General features: G+C 42.2%; 1 protein-coding gene and 1 long non-coding RNA gene across 2 annotated transcripts in view; one reads left to right on the forward strand and one right to left on the reverse strand.

Moving 5' to 3' along the window:
• Nucleotides 1-12911, forward strand: part of LOC142046593 (uncharacterized) — a 782351-nt gene that overhangs the window by 452867 nt on the left and 316573 nt on the right. The gene's annotated exons all lie outside the window — the stretch shown is intronic.
• GALNT2 (polypeptide N-acetylgalactosaminyltransferase 2) overlaps nt 1-12911 on the reverse strand; it is a 166117-nt gene that overhangs the window by 105287 nt on the left and 47919 nt on the right. The gene's annotated exons all lie outside the window — the stretch shown is intronic.

Consider the following 12911-nt stretch of genomic DNA (forward strand, 5'->3'; position numbering starts at 1 on the left):
TAAACCAATGAAGGTTAATCTGAGGTGTGATTATTCTACTTGAAAATTGCTCCTTTCTGTGTAGACGACCGTTACTACTGGAAACAGAGCAAGAACTTACCCATCCCCTCTTTTTGTGTACCACTCCCCGAAATGGGACAGAATGGACTAATAATCCCGTGTACCATTTTTGAAAGGAAATGGGGTATTTTAACTCACTGGCTGGTTCATCCTCCCTTTACGGTTAGTAAAGGATACAGTCAGTCAGACAAGAATAGGATACAGTGTATTAAACTCCGTATGTAGCACAGCGCAGCTGCTCCGCTCAGTATTTCACGACGGAGAACCGCTGCAAGTAACGCAATCCCGTTGCTCTCCAACTACCTGGGGTACCACAGCAGGCCCCCCACCCATTGTTGCAACATGATGTTATCGAACTGAATGCATGTAATAAGAATCACAGACCGTGTTACTGAATAAGATGAGGGGGGGAGCCACATGCTATGACATCCTGCAGTTTCAGATCTCTTTCCAAGAAGGAAGGGTTCTGATGATGCTTCAAGCCCCCAGACGTGATAACGATGAGCAGGTTACCAGGCTTCTGTACCACTTCTGTCAAGCAAAAGGAGTCTTCCAAATTTTCACCCCGAAGCCCTCCGACCACACTCACCAGAGCAAATCACTGGGCGCCGTCTACCCCTGCCGGGGGGCAGAGGAGGCATACTGCTCTTCCCGCAGCAAGCATCGCGTCTGCCAGCGAGCATTGAACAGAGCGTGACATTTACAGTACTCATTATTTCATTTCACTTTTTTTTTACCGTGTGAGGGGAAAAACACTGACGAGCTGTTCCATGAAACCACGCAAGACACCTGTATACGCTGCAGAATGTGCGGTCGCAGAAAATGCAATATTTTTCAGAACCGCTGTGAGAGACTGGTAGCTGGTTCTCTTACCCCCTCCTCCCTCATGACCATCCGTTTGAGTGTCTGGCTTCGTTACTGTTGTCACGCACGCTGTGTTCTGTAGTTATTTTCAAGGCTTTGGCATTTCCTGTTCTTTAACGGAGCTCTGAAAAAGAGATTTGTTCACCATACAGCGATAACATTGCTCTCTCCCGTAAGGTTCAACTGCAGGATACTTTTGCATTTGAACTGCATCCCACCTGTATGATCGAGCTGGACACGTGAAAGAGGAAATGCACTGTAAAGTCGCGGGAGATTCCCTGATTTTACCGCACCCGCATCCGAGTTCGGTTGCGACCGAGAGCGGTCCGAGGTGCACTAGTCCTGCCTAGGAATAATAGGCAAGTGTAACACGATCCAGTGTTCAGAGGCACAGGTGCTCCGTGTCAGTATACAGGGTTGACCCCTGCCAAGAGCAACCCGTTGCTTTCCTCTCCCTCACACACTTACTGGCCGCATCCGTGTCATTTCCCCTCCCCCGTTGTGTCATGAAGTAATTAACGGAATACCAGAATAGAACCAGGACTTGTTACTGAGAGAAATGATGTTGTGGGGACATACTAGAGGGCGGCCTCCGACCAGGGGTATGACATCCGGCGATGGACATCTATTTTTGATACCCTAAGTAAGGAATTGACTCAATTGCCAACGAGTCTCCAATGTGATTGCAAAAATTTTTGGCCCAAGTTTCATATTAAGCTTGTATTCCTTCTGTCCTATCTACTTTGCTAGCTGGTGCAATGTTGCCGTCACATGATTGAGCATTTAGCGTTCTCCTGGATGGTAGGCAGGTCTGCGAACTGTTACCCAGAGAAGAGGAGCGAATTGCTCTTCAGTGCAACTGTGCGTCCGCTCAGGCAGCATTCAAATACCATAGGGTGACATGAAGTGTCCAGAATATGCTTTTCTATACCTTTTTTGCCGTTGTGGAGGGGGGGAAATGAAATGAGGAGCTGATTTTCCCTGAACCACGCAGACACTGGCGTTATGACCTACAGCATGGAGCTCTGCCACATAATGCAAATCATTTCATAGACTAGCTGTGGACTGTGGATGCTGGAGTCTCAGTCCCCCCTCCCTCCCTCATGATCGTCCATTGTGAGTCTCTGGCTTCCGTTTCGCTGTGTCCACAGCGCTGTGTTCCTGCAGTTTTTTATTCCACGCGAATTGGCGTTTCCGCACATGAAATCTACGTTCTGTACGAGTGGATCCACAGATTTGTCTCCCCATCACGATCAAGACCTAGTACTCCCGTACGTCATGTGGAGCTCCTATTTGGATTTGACGGACTGCATCCAAGCCGCTGATCCGAGCTCCACGCTGACAGCAGGAAAATGCAATTCAAAAGTTCGCGGGACTTTCCGGACCTGCACGCTCATCCGAGTTCAGATTGCTGTCTACAGGCGGTCACTGCAGCACCTCTGGGATTGCGCCGGCGGCCAATAACGTCCGATTTCGTCCCACACGAACCCTAATCGAGTTATCACTATCGAATTTAGCGCTACTCCTCTAGTTGGGGAGGTTCCGAAATCGGCATTTCTAAGGGGCGGTTAACTCGTATTAAGGACGACGTCGTATAGTACAGATACAGCGTCTCATCGATATGTACCATTAACGATTTTAAAGATCGCAAGTGTAGACCTGCTCTGACTAACGAATTTCCTTCAATTTTTTTTTGCACAATTGTTTCATTTCCTTTTCATACCCTTATCAGCAACTATTCCGAAGTTGTTCCGCTGCGGTTGTAATGCTGAAATGTCATTATGTTGTTTGACAAGGAAAAGGAGAGATTGTGTCACATAAAATGACCAACTATTTTTCCCCATCTTATGGTCTTGTGGGATTGTGGTCTTGGCTTACAAATATGCAAGCTTTTACTGGAAACGGAAAAAAAGTATTTTATTGAATATACGGTATTTACATCTGACTTCGTTAATTGCGCACTGTGGTAGAGTACCAGAGATGACTCTGAATGTTCCACTGCAGATGGCAGGAAACCCTTGATATGTCTAAGCTGGACCCTGAAACTAAAAAGCTAAGAGTCACTCTCTCATTAAGAATACAGAGTGCACTGCTTTAAAAAAAAAAAAAAAAAAAAAGATTGTAAATGAAAGATTCTGCCTACTGCAGCTGTCTGTGATACTGTTCAAATGATATAATTCATTCTAAACCCAGTTTCATAGGTTCATAGGGGAAATTAATATATCATAGGATAATCTAAATCTATTTAAATCCTTATCTCTAGCATTTGGAAAAAACATTTTTAAATGTTAAGTTTTATTAGGCATTTAAGAAAGTTAACTTTTAACACCGGATGTTTGCTTATATTGAGCAATAAAAAAAAAATCATAAATCCAGCAGTACTGATAAGAATGTAATTGATAAAAATACTCCCATAACAAATTGCCAATTCTATTTTGAATACTAACATTTTGAAATTCATAAATAATCCACCATAAAAACCACATTTCTGACAAAAATGTAAGTTATCATTCACTAGCATAGTAAAACAGGGCAGGCAGTCCATACAAATAGCGCAAAAGTAAGTTTATAACCAGGATAAAGCCCTTGATACAATGTGCGGCCTATTGTGCCATATTTATAATGCTTGATCTCAGTTAGAATTGTGGGGGGGGGGGGGAGGGAAATCTGTCTTCATGCAGGAAAAACAGCCTTTAACTCAAAGTTTTTGATAGAGCCACATGGATTCAGCATAAGTATTTTATATTTAAATGTTTTGAGGGATAACAAATTTAGGCTTTAGCAGATTTTGTAATAAATTCAGATTTCATTTTAAAAAAGAAAATTTAAAAAATCCCTGTATTTAAAAAAAAGTCACACACACCCTTCCCAAAAATATTGATTTTTATTCACCCTGGGTAAATCACTGCAGATAGGACATTGTTCTTGTTTCTTATCACGGAATATTCTTGGTTCCCTGAACCAGAGGGAATGTGCTGATATTGCAGGGTTGCGTAGGATATTCCTTTTATTAACTCAAAAACAAACAAAAAAATCTCCCTCCAAGACTGCAAGAAAACACAACAAATCAGTCAAACTGACTATTTTTGGTAATAGCACTTTTTTTTTTTTTTTAATTTATCCATTTGAGGCTGTTGCATTTTTAACCTATCATTTATATATCATTTAAAGTATGATAGATCTAAGATAGATCCCTGACTTGAACAGCTTAAAATCTAAATAGAGAAGCTGCAGAAAAGAGAGGGGGCAGAATAAAATATACAAGTAGTGACTGGAGATGTTATGCATATATTCTGGGAAGTTCCAGAGTTTTGTGTTTTTTTTAAATCCACCCCTTCATTCCTCCCTTGTTTCCCTCTGCACTACTGCCTTGCTCTATACACTTCCCCATCACTATGCCAAAATAAAAGTGCATACCCTTTAGCAACTACCTTCCACCCAGTCTTCTTCATTTGGGGCTGAATGAGACATCTACAAAAAGGAAAGGGGGGGAGGGGAAAGCTAGTCTGAAGCTATCCAAAGTCTCATGTTTTGAAAGGCAGTCTCTGAAACAGATCGAAAGCTGGCTCTCATGGATACTCTATCTCCATAGTCTTGGAGAAGCTCGTATCTCACACAAGGGGCTAACCCCCCGGCAACAGGAATAACGAATAACCAATTTTTTCCACCATTGACACTGGAGGGTGAAGCCATTCTAGTTATAAATTAAGCATTCTCCTCTCCACTTCATGCACATTTCCTGCTATAATCCTTTTTGTAGTGCATACGGACTATTAGCCAGGCTAAGCCTGGCACAGTGATCCTGAAAGCAAATAAAGTATGCTCTGATGCTCAAATGAGTGGCAGAAGACGACAGCACTTCGCATAGTCTTTTTTGCATGTCCTGACACTAAGAATCTTTATGGCATTTCTGCAAATTTGCTCCCAGTTCCCTTTGACTTTCTCTACTAACTTTTCGGATTGTCAACTTTACAGACACTACCTGTTGTCAGCAAGTAGCATCAGCATCTGGTGCAGCTGAACTTTTGATGCTCATTCACACTTGCAACTAAACTGTGCATAGACCACGTTCAATTAAAAACCATGTTCATCACAGTTTTTGCCTTGATAATACATGCAGCCCAAGTATTCAGCAACATCCAACAAGTAGATTACACAACGTTGGTTGGACTCTAGCTTCTTTTATGAGCTAACATTTTTAGTTAAAGTATGTGAACTTAATCAGTCAACAATATTGTTAAGATTACTCCTGTACAAGTAATCTTGATTAACATGGGGCACTCTCATACTCTATTGGAGGTACTGAACAATCAGCATGGGGCCATTTCTAATGAGAACAATGTAGAAGAGTTGTCCTAAGCACTACCAAACTATCTCAAAATGTATACTTTCATCTAACCATTTGGTTAACATTAAGAGAACACACAACAGGAATGAGTGATTTTTGCAGTGTTGCTTTAGCTAGTTGGTCCCAGGATACGAGAGGAGACAAGGAGGGTGAGATAATATCTTACTGTACCAACTTCTGTTGGTGAAAGAGAGATAAGCCTTCAAGCTACACAGAGTTCAAGTCTTCTTCTAGAGGAGAGATGTTGGTTTCCATTTGTTGGAAATTATTCCTCGGTTTGATCAAGCAGTCTGTAGCAAACCAGGAGTTTAGCCAAGAGTAGCATGTGATCATGTTAATAAATAATTCATCAACGTATACACACAAGGGCAAAGTTCAGATTGTGACTTAACTCAATTTTTGCTGTAGTACGTATGAGGTAACGTACAAAATGTTACTGGTTCATTTGTTAGATATGGGTAACTAAAACAGTTTTGTCATCATGGTGAAGACCAGAGTAGATATTTGTGCCTGGGATAACAAGTTTTATAACAATTTTAGAAGGTTTCTTTAGCAGATTAAGAATTCAGAAACGGCTCACTGGTAAACCCCTCTTCCTAAGCCTTATGAATATAGCAAGGAGCACCTTGTACTTCTGGAGTGTTCTCTTAGCATTTTATGTATTTACATCAAAATCTTCTCCTCATGTGTGACTCTTTCAAGACTCTTACCAAAAAAAAAAAAAAAAAAAACCACCATTTTTTCTACTCTTAATTAATATTCTGCTTATCCAAGTTTCCTTGATATAAATGGATTTTTCACAACTTCCTGCACTCTACCAGGTCCATGGATTAACAATAATTTTTTTACTCTATCTCAGAGTTTTTCCTTACAGAATGGTTAAAAAGAAATGAACAATTAAAATGTGGTCAGACAAAAACTCCTATACTTAGGCAATCACTTCACATCCTCTCCCTTTTCCCCTGAAAAAAGCAGTACATGATCTCCCATACTCACAAAGCAACACCTGAGGACTAAATTTAACTTTTTCTTGTTTTGAAAATTTGAGGAAGTTTCCCCCCAGCACAATGGAAAAATAAACAGTGAGCAGGGCTGAAAAGAAAACACCTTCTAAACCATCAGATCTGCTATCAAGGAGATCCTTTTTTAAACTGAAATGATCACTGAGGTGCACAGAACCCTGTTAGAAGCAGCACCAGCAGGACCAAAAGATGCGAAATGCATTTCACAGCAGAAGGAAGCTGTCCTGAAACATTCTAGAGGCAAGAAAAATCAGCTATCCAGGTCATAAGAATTATCTTCTAGGACATTCCTGCCACCATGTTGATACAAAGAAGGAACATTAGGGAGATTAGAGAAGAATACAAGAGATTGTTGAGGCTCCCTTTTAATTATAATTGCAACAGAACCAGAGCTTCCTCAGATACCCATGAAGGTTGTGTGAAAGAATAGTGATCTGACTTATAAAGAGAACTTGGATAATACATGTGTAAACATCTGGTAGCTGGCAAACCCATAAGGAAGAGATCACCGTGAAGGGAAGACATTTAAAGCTCTGCTTCAGTGCAAATTAAAAAGAGGAAGCAAAAAAATGAATATTTATCAATATTCATACAGTTAGACAGGATATAGTACTAAATTATATTTTAAAAAATTCCAGTTAACAGAAAGCAGATTGTCCCTTTACAGAATATTACTCTTTTAGAGGTGCAATGGGATAATATAGGGGAGTGGAACTGACCTCATGGATAATGACGGATAATCCAGGACATCAAGGCTCTGGAAATGCTAAAACTAGAAACAGACTTTAGCAGTCTTTCAAAGGTTAGTTTATTCCCTCAAAGCAGTGCAGTAGACTGCCAATTTCCACACCAGCAATAAGAAGACAAGAGCAAGCACTACAGTTGCGAAACTATGAACAGGCGAGGGGGGAAAAATATACACATTCAGGGAACGTTGGTGTGCAAAAGTATATATTCTACCCTCTAATTGGCTAGTGTAGATCAAAGCCTAAGTTGTTCAGCAAGAAAATAGCGGTACAATTGGTTTGATTTCTATAGGCTTTGCTTTGTTATGAAACGTTTACTAATCACTAATGTCCAAAATAATTAAGACTAAGAGCAGGCCATATCGGTCACCATGCATATGCCCCTACCCGTCTTCTGAACAGCGGCCACATGCCCGATCCTTCAGGGAATGAACAAACAGGGAAATTTGAGTGAGTACCTCTGTCACCCACTCCCAGCTTCTGCAACGTTAGAGGGATTGTCGTCCTGACCATCTGAGCTTAAGTTGCCATTGATAGACTTATCCTCCATGAATTTATCTAATTTTCTTTTCAATCCAGTTATACTTTTGGCCCTTGCAACATGCCCTGGCAATGAGTTCCACAGGTTGACTCTGCACTGTGTGAAGAGTACTTCCTTATGTTAAAACTTGCTGCCTATTCATTTAATTGGGTCACCTTGGTTCTTGTGTTATGAGAAGGGATAAACAAACACTCTTATTTACTTTCTCCACACCATTCGTGATTTTATAGACCTCTCTCATATCACGCCTTAAGTCATCTCTTTTTCAAGATGAGAAATCCCACTCCTTTTAAATCTTTCCTCATATGGAAGCTAATTTTTAATGCATTTCTCTGTACCTTCCCCAATTCCAATATATCTTTTTTGAGATGGGGCAACCAGAATTGCATATGGCATTCAAAGTGTAGACTGAAAGATGACTACTTTTCTCTAACTAAAAGAACAAAAAAAAAAGTTTCCTTTATAAGTTCCTTGTCAGAATACAGCTGTCCAGAAGAGAAGACAGGCTTCAAGAAATGAATGTTCTTAACGATCACTGAAGTCCTACATTACACTAGTATCGAAGTGTTACGTGATTATGCTTTCCTTTCTTTATCATCCTTGGAATTTCAACAGGAAGCCAAGAGGCATGCTGGCTGAATACAAAGTCCCTTGCCAACACAAAACAATTAGATGAACAGACTACAAGAGCATTGGAGAACAGCTTATTTTGTGACAACCACAACAGAACGCAGTCAAGCATATTCTTTATAGGAAGAGCAACAAGTGAAAGATCAAACAGTTGACCTGGCAGCCATTGCTTCTCTCATACTAAGAGAGGTTGCACGCACTGATGTTGCGGCCATGTACGTACCAAGATATCAGACAGGCAAGGTAAATGAGGTAACATCTTTTATTGGACCAACTTCTGTTGTTGACAGAGACTTCCGAGCTACACAGAGCTCTTCTTCAGGTCTGGGAAAGGTACTAAGTGTGCGTCACAGCTAAACACAAGATTGAACAAACAGCTCATATATCATAAGCATTCCCAATGCTGGACCTTAGCGTCCAAAAATCTGGGTGCCTGCATGAAACCTTCTAAGCTTAATTATCAGCTTAGATTTGATCTCGCTGCCACCAGCCAAAAATTCCAGGGTTTTGGCTCCCTCTGGTCTCCCCAAAACCTTCCCTGGGGAACCCCAAGACTCAGAAGCCCTGAGTCTTACCACAAAGGGAAATAACCCACTTCCCTTCCCCCTGTCTCTCCCACCCAGAATTTCCTCTCTGGGCTAAGCTGAGAGTTACTGATGCAACCTCTTTACATCACAATACCAAAGAAGCATGTCTCCTCTCTTCCACAAAGAGACAACCAAATACAAGGAAACAGAAAGAATCTCTCTCTCTTCCCCCTTTGTCTTCTCCTCCCACCAATTTCCCGGTGTTGCAGAGATTCACTCTCGTAGATTATAACACAAAGAGAATTTCCCCCTTCGTTCCTTAGCCTACCCAGAGAGAAAAAAAACCTAACAAGTCTTAAAAGAAAACTTTATATAAAAGAAAAAAAAAAAAGACATAAAAAAGGATCTCTGCATTAAGTGACAATACACAGGGCTATTGCTTAAAAAAGAAAATATGAACAAACAGCCTTATTCAAAAAGAAATACAATTTAAACATTCAGCAACTACACACATGTAAATACAAAAAACAGCCTATTGTTTTTTCTACCTTTGATACTTACAACTTTGAAACTGAGATTAGAAGCTTACAGATAGAAAAGATCCCCTCTCATAGCTGAGAGCCAGACAAAGACACAGGCACAAACATTCCCTCCCCTGAGCTTTGAAAAATCCGGTCTCCTGATCGCTCCTCTGGTCAGGTGTTTGGTTCCCTTTGTTAACCCTTTACAGGTAAAAGAACATTAACCCTTAGCTATCTGTTTATGACATCATATCTAAGGAAGTCTTATAGACTCATCAGAAGGACCAATATGATCACTGTCTGACCTCCGCACAAAGCAGGCCAAGAACCCTACCCATCTACTTCTGTAACAACCCCTAATCTATGTCCGAGTTATTGAAGTCTTCAAACTGTGGTTTGAAGACCTCAAGCTGCAGAGAGTCACCAGCATGTGACCCATGCCCCACGCTGCAGAGAAGGCGAAAAACCTCAGGCCCCTGCCAATTTGCCTTGAGGAAAATCCTTCCCGACCCCAATACGCGATCAGCTAGACCCTGAGCATGTGGGCAAGACTCACCAGCCAGCACCCAGAGAACTCTCTGCAGTAACTCAGATCCATCCCATCAACATCCATCACAGACCACTGAGTAGACTATCTTGCCTGATAATCCAAGATCAATGCCCAAATTAAACTACCTATCATACCATCCCTTCCATAAACTTATCAACTTAGTCTTAAGCAGATATGTCTTTGCCCCCCCCACAACTCCCCTCGGAAGGCTGTTCCAGAACTTCACTCCTCTAATGGTTAGAAACCTTTGTCTAATTTCAAGTCTAAACTTCCTAATGTCCAGTTTTACCATTTGTCCTTGTGTCTACATTAGTACTAAGCTTAAATAATTCCTCTCCTCCCTAATGTTAATCCCCCGATATATTTATATAGACGCAAGCATATCCCCCCGCAGCCTTCTTTTGGCCAGCTAACAAGCCAAGCTCTTCGAGTCTCCTTCATAAGGCAGTTGTTCCATTCCTCGGATCATCCTAGTAGCCCGCTCTGAACCTGTTTCCAGTTTGAATTCATCCTTCTTAAACATGGGACACCAGAACTGCACACAGTATTCCAGGTGAGGTCTCACCAGCGCCTTAATTCAACGGTACTAACCTCCTTATCTTGCTGGAAATACCTCGCCTGATGCATCCTAAACCGCATTTGCTTTTTTAACGGCCATATCGCATTGGCGCCTCATAGTCATCCTTCGATCAACCAATACTCCAGGTCCTTCTCCTCCTCTGTTGTTCCAACTGATATGTCCCCAATGTATATCTAAAATCTTTATATTAATCCCTAAATGCAATAGAGATGATGACCTTGCACTTTTCACTATTAAATTTCATCCTATTCCTTATCCCAGTTTACAAGGTCATCCAGATCTTCCTGTTTGTATCCCGGTCCTTCTTTGGTTAGCAATACCCCCAGGTTTGTGGTCATCCGCAAATTTTTAGCACATCCCGCTTTGTGCAAGGTCAGAACAAAAAGGTATAAATAAAGATTGGTCCACAAAACGATCCTTGAGGCTCCCTAGTCCCTCCTTCCAGCCCTGACAGTTCACAACCTCATACCACCCGTTGGAGTTCTCCCTTAACCATTTCCTTACACCTTACAATTTTCATATTCATCCCACATCTTTCCAATTATAACTAAACAATTCCCCATGTGGAACTGTGTCAAATGCTTACGAAATCGAGGTAAATTAGATCTAACTGCATTTCTTTGTCCTTAGATAATCTTACCTTTCTGAAAAGAGATCAGTTGTTTGGCACATCTACTTTATAAACCATGTTAAGTTATACCCATTTACCAATTGACCTCAATGTCCTTAACTACTCCTCCTTCAAAATTTTTCGAAGACCTTACATATACAGATGTCAACTAACAGGCTTAGTTACTCGGATCAACTTTTTCCCCCTTTCTTGAAGATAGACTACTTAGCAATCCTCCAGTCGTAGGTACAACCTGAGTTACCAATTCATAAATTCTTGGTAATGGGCTTGCCAATTCATCGCCCAGTTCCTTTAATATTCTTGGATGGAGATTGTCTGGGCCCTCCGATTTTGTCCTCCAGGTGTTCAAGTTTGGCTTCCACCTCAGGTGTGGTAATCCACCTCCATATCCTCATTCCCGTTTATTCATCCTCCCACATCCTAAGCCTCATTAGCCTTATTAAAGACTGAGGGCATGCCTACACTTACATTTTTGGCAAGCGGCTGGTAGTTACAGCTGTGGTCGTACAGCTGTGTAGGGCCAGCGCTGCAGGTGCCACACTGACAGCGACCAACACTGCAGTTGTGGCCACATTTGCAGCATTTGCAGCGCTGTTGGAGTGGTGCATTGTTGCAGCTATCCCAGCGTTCAAGTGGCTGCAACGTGCTTTTTCAAAAGAGGGGGGTGGGGTGGAGTGTGACAGGAGCTTGCGGGAGACAGAGAGAGTGGATTTTTGGAGCAGACACCGTGACAGCTCCTGCCTTGCAAGTTCAAAAGAGGGAGGTGGGGTGGAGTGTGACAGGGAGCGTCGGGAGACAGAGAGAGGTGGATTTTGGAGGCAGGACACTGTGTGACAGTCTCCTGCCTTGCAAGTTCTGGCCATTTCCCCCACCTCTCTCAATCACTCTTAAATGTAAAAGGCTTCAGACCAGATAGCAGCTTCTCCCACGGACTCCCTCCCCCCCCCCCCCCCGCGTGCTGTTTGTCTCCTCAAGCAAACAGCTGTGAACATTCAAAGCCTCGGATCGCTTCGCTTGTTGCAGCAAAGAGCAGCTGTGTTTGTTTTTTAGATAAGTAGCTCCGGGGAGTACCTTCCGGTTTGTTTGTATACAGGAATTGTGGGATACCTCCTTAATACCATGGAGGCCAATAACAGCGCTGGCGAGTGTCCACACCTGATGAGCAGCGCTGCAATCAGCAGCGCTGGATTCGCTACACCCGTACAAGACCAGGTGTACAGCCAGCGCTGCAGGAAAGGGAGTTGCAGCGCTGGCTGAGCTCTGTAATGTGGGACACCTGGTAAGTTGCAGCGCTGTAACCCCCTCACCAGCGCTACAACTTGCAAGGTGTAGCCAAGCCCTGAGGCAAAGTACTTATTTAGATATTGGGCCATGCCTAGGTTATCCTTAACCTCCAGTCCATCCTAGTGTATAGCAGTCCCATTTCTTCTGTCTTTGTTTTCTTCTTATTTATGTGGCTAGAAACCTTTTTACTATTGGTTTTAATTCCCTTTGCAAGGTCCAACTCTACATGGCTTTTAGCCTCTCTCACTTTATCCGTCATGTTCTGACCTCACTAAGGTAGCTTTCCTTGCTAAATCCCACCTTCTTCCACTCCTTGTAGGCTTTTCTGCTTTTTCTTAATCACCTCTCTGAGATGCTTGCTCATGCCAGCTCGGTCTACAACTCCTGCCTATGGTTTTTTCCCCCCTTTCTTGGGATGCAGGCTTCTGATAGTTTCTGCAGCTACAACTTAAAGTAATTCCAGACCTCCTCCGCATTTAAATCCACAAGCTCTTCAGTCCAATCCACTTCCCTAACTAATTTCCTTAACTCTTTAAAGTTAGCCCTTGAGAAGTCAAAACCCTAATCCCAGATCTATTTTTGTTTATCCTTCCATCTAGTTTGAACT

The sequence above is a fragment of the Chelonoidis abingdonii genome, chromosome 3, assembly GCF_003597395.2.
Source record: "Chelonoidis abingdonii isolate Lonesome George chromosome 3, CheloAbing_2.0, whole genome shotgun sequence".
NCBI classification, from domain to species: Eukaryota; Metazoa; Chordata; order Testudines; family Testudinidae; genus Chelonoidis; species Chelonoidis abingdonii.